The sequence below is a fragment of the Pinus tabuliformis genome, chromosome Q (genome assembly GCF_031772625.1).
Source record: "Pinus tabuliformis cultivar Carrire ecotype Pingquan chromosome Q, CPIR1, whole genome shotgun sequence".
NCBI classification, from domain to species: Eukaryota; Viridiplantae; Streptophyta; class Pinopsida; order Pinales; family Pinaceae; genus Pinus; species Pinus tabuliformis.
Window position 1 is genome coordinate 741,108,770 of NC_142296.1, and position 4,926 is coordinate 741,113,695.

Here is a 4,926-nt window from a genome sequence, read left to right on the forward strand (position 1 = left end):
TTCATGCTTTAAATATTTGATTCCTTACGGAGTAAGAAAACCTAGGAAAATTGTACTTATGCATATTTATGCATACTGTGGGTATGTGTAGGGGTAACCCTGCACCAAATTATATCTATTTATCATTTCAACTAAAACGAGTTCATTGAAGTAATATTTCAATTTTTTGTGAAGCCTATGACAAGGATGACTTTCATTTTGGATGTGAATATTATTGATTTTATTGTTTCTATTAAGAAAAAAAATCATATCAAGAATGGTTTTTTATGGATCAATAATGACTACTTTTTATTCTATTGCAAGGACTTAGACAATAATTGAATAAGTTGTGAACACCATTTGAAAGGAGTCAATATCTCATTAACTAGTTCTTTTTTAAAGTGGTCATACCAAGAACTAAGAGTTTAGATCCTCCTTGTGGATGGTTTTATCAATGATAAACTTCCATTGTTCCAAGAAACTTGGAAATATTAAAGATATTCCATAATAAAGTTGAGCTTCTCCCTATTGCTTTAGAAATTCATAATACATTTTTATTGGGAGAATGAAAATTCTATCCGTGTTATATAGTTTTACTAAACAAATAAGGAGATTATTTTTTAGCACATGGCTTGAACTTTAGGTCCAACATGTTTATCCCTCAAATGGAAGTACTCCTTAACTAGATCTTTTTTTAAGTGGTCATACCAATAACTAAGAGTTTAGATCCTCCTTGTAGATGGTTTTATCAATGATAAACTTCCATTATTCCAAGAAACATGCAAATATTAAAGAAATTCCATAATAAAGCTCAGCTTCTCCCTATTTCTTTAGAAATTCATAATACATATTTTTATTGGGAGAATGAAAATTCTATCCATGTTATATAGTTTTACTAAGCAAATAAGGAGATTATTTTTTAGCACATGGCTTGAATTTTAGGTTGAACATGTTTATCCCTCAGATGGAAGTAGCTTCGTGACATATACTGGACATGTAGGATTATATTATTTTAGGGAAAGATCCTCATGTGATTCCAAGGAGATGAAGGGAAATCACTATTAACACAAAGATTGGAAGATGGATCACTCTTGTAAAAACTTAACAATACCTTTTATGGTTCTACCAACATTATTAGTTTTCCATTCTTAGAGTGTGTCTAAAAGCTATTAATATAGTTAAGTGGTGTGGGTAAAGCGCCACTTTTAAAATACAGAGTTCAACATTTAAAACTATGTATAGAAATATAGAAATTTCTTAAAGTTTTCTTAGAGACATTTAAATTATTAACTAATATATTGCATTAATATATAACATTAGTAAACAAATAATCTACAATTAATCAGCATCATTAATCATAGATATATACAAGATTCAACATCTTATAGACATTGTAACTAAAGTGAAAACCTCATTAGTTGTGTAAAACACATTGTTTACTACATTATCTTATTTTATTCATAACATTTTGCACAATTATTACAATTATCCTATTAGCCTCTTCTCAACTACAAACAATTCATGTTTCTAAGTGATGGTTGTGAAGCATTATGTGTTTTTATCTCTTCTATATCTATTGATACCCCCTTTTCCATCATACCTATTTCTTTTTTCTTTTATCTTCATTTAAATATAACAAATAACTCTTAACTCTTAGTTGCAAATTACCCTTTTTTGTCTATAGATTTCACATTTTTTAACATCATATGCTCTTTATTATATCAATAACTTCCACAGTTTTCCATTGTTTAGATATTACAGTTCAATATGTATTTTCCCTTTGAGTTTAATCTCTTCATTTGCATGCCTCCATTAAAAATGAATTCTCTAATAAAATCTATTTCAAGCTTCCACCATGTCCTCATGTATAATCCCATTACATATATAAAGTTATCCATCAGCTCAAATGTTGTAAGATCAAAAAATGCATACACAAATTTCTTAGGTAGGCACAGAATTACTAAAATATTTTTGGTTATTCTACATGATTAAAATTATAAAATTTCTTCACCACCTTGATAGATCTTCCACATGCATCCTCCAAAGGGATAATATAAAATTGAGTTCTACATGCCCTTGCATCCTAGTGCTTTAGGTGTCTAATGTAATTCTTCTTTGTTTCTTTGTTAATGTTGAATCTAATTCAATCTACTTTCTAATTAAATAAAATTTATATAATTTATCTCTGCAAGCCACATCTCTGTATGAAACTTAAAGAAATAATTATCCTCACATATTCAATTAAGTTTTATCTAATAACATTTGGTATCCTTCTTGTAGTGATCATTCTTCTTAAAAAAATCAAAATACGTAATAAATCCATCACTACATGTCACACCTCCCCTTTGTGTAACTAAGCAAGTGGCATCTCCCTTTTCCGTTAGTTCAAAAAGAAAAACTTCTTCATATGACATCATATTTCTTCAATGTTAACATTCTTCCTCTCTCATAAGTGTAGCTAACATTCATATCATTTAGTGTAGGGAGAACACTGACAACAATTTTTAATTCACTGTTGTATTTATAAAAACCACCAACATATAGATCATAAGTATTGAATAAACATAAATAGATATAGATAACCATGGAATTCAATGTCTCATAAACACATGAACAAAAGAGAAAAAAAATATTAGATATAGAAACAACTATGAAAAATCATCTCTCTCATTTTATTAATAAAATTCTACATAATTTTTAAAATTAGACTCTATGTGGTTTAACCACAAAGATTGATTGGAGAGTGTCTAGAGAGTTGAACACCCAGTGACCTCTCAATAGAAATGGTGCTTTAACAACATAGAATTCACTAAATAAGCTAAGCCTCTCAACTACAATCCTTCATTTATTCTCAAATTATTTTATATTGCTTTTATTTTAGACTTTTAATTTTTGCAAAGTTGTGTTGTAGAAAATTAGTTCTTATGAGGAACCTTACATGTTCGTTTAGGAAAGTCAATTAACATTAAAATTATGTATTTGAACATATTTTAAATTTAATCTTATAAAAATTAGTGATAACGTTTAAATAAAAATTAATATAGTTTTGATATTCAATTTATTATTTTTAAGTAAAGATTCTATTCATTCATCAAAAGGAAAGTACATAGACATCAAAATGAAAGTAGTCTCACCCCGACTGGGTTTATTGACCAATTTTATCACCATATTACAAAGAAATAGTAAGAGAAGCATATCAATAGTCCAAAGATTAATAGGCCAAAAGCACCAAAAAATAAACAAAACCAGAAGGAAACTAGTGACCATACTCAGTCATCAGAAGTAATTGACACTAGATTTATTGGCCCAGTCCTTGGAGGGGGAGGAGGCCGATATTAAAAACTAACATGTTGTTCAAAGTGGGCCAACAACGATTCAACTTCTCGACCTTTTATGCTAGCAAATTTTTCCCCCGCCAAAATGACACAATCCTTTATATAACATGGTATTAAAAGTAATGCAGTTGGTTTAGCGTTGTGATGACAAACTCATGCTATTCCTTTTTGGTTCTATCATAGAATTCTAGATGAGCCAGAACAGAATTGAACATGTTGCGAAGGGAAGCAGCACTAATCGACTGACCATCAGTTGAATGCCCTGAAAGACCCACACTCCTCGAACTATTGATCAAGCCTCACACGCTCGCTTCATGTCCACAAGCCACCAACCCTTCCTTTCCACTGTGAGTTGCATGACTGTCCTCCCTGAAACCCACACCCTCCTTTCCACCTCGAACTCACAAATATGCCTTGACCACACCACCTACAACATGCCCTCCCCACTTGAAACTTGCAGCGGTCTGAGCCCCCTACACTACCTCCAACGATTTTGTTCGATCCACCCTAACTAGGCGAGATGCTCTTCTTCAGGGGTTGAGAGCGAGAGCTCTACGGGACTTGTCGAATGATGAAAGCACAAGAGCGTACCCCTAGGGCAATACCCACTACACACCTCACGCCCTTCAATGAAACCGAAATCCAAAGAAGGCTTTTCGTCAACCCCGAGTTAACCAACAGGGACAACCCTAGTAAAGTTGATTGCCACCACACACAAGCCTGAAGGGAGGATACCTTGGCCACAATTGAGTACCACACTGGCCAAACCAACGCCTCTACCTCTCCTCTGACAGGGGAAACACCAAAAAAGAGAGTCACGAGCTAACTGACTACACCCTAGGACCCAAAACCCTGAGATCCTAAGCAAATCTAAATTAAATCTAGAGCCAGCCGCTAAACCACCTCAAGACCTCCAAGAATTAATGATAATCACCCAATGGAGAAAATAACCAGCCAAGCATCTTACCTCACTTAAAACCGACCAAGCCAAAACCTCACTACCACCTTCACCAATCGAATTCTACTTCGAGACCCAGGAGAAGACACCCAACAAGAAATTGGCACAGAGGGCAAGGATAAGATCGGAGAGAGGAGAATAACCGGAAAACTCAACGCGAGCGAAGGACCTAGGCACCATCCCCACCACCAAAGACACTTAGATGATAGTCTACTGAGCACCACTAGAAGCGAACCCAAGCCCAACCACCCTACTCTAAAAAATCCTATAACTCATAGACAAGGACAATGAAATGGGTGCCAACAGATTACCTTACAGCTTTTGAAAACTTACCACAGTGGAGGATGTGACGACGTCAAAATCGCCACCACTCCAAGAATATTCAAGGGTCAAAGAACCCAACCAAAATGCAACAGCTCATACCAATGTTGAGTAGCCTCCACTCAAAAAGTTGAATATAAATTATACCAACCCTAGCATGCGCCATTAAAAACCTTACCTTACTAGCACGACTTCTAATAGAGGGTAAATGAAGTTTCACACGCCGCAAAAAGCTTTTCACCTTATAACTTGCGTAATGGGAAGTCAGATGCATTGTCTTCCTCCATCTGCCTTATATAACCTTTCATTGCCCATGTATTGAGTGTATTCTAG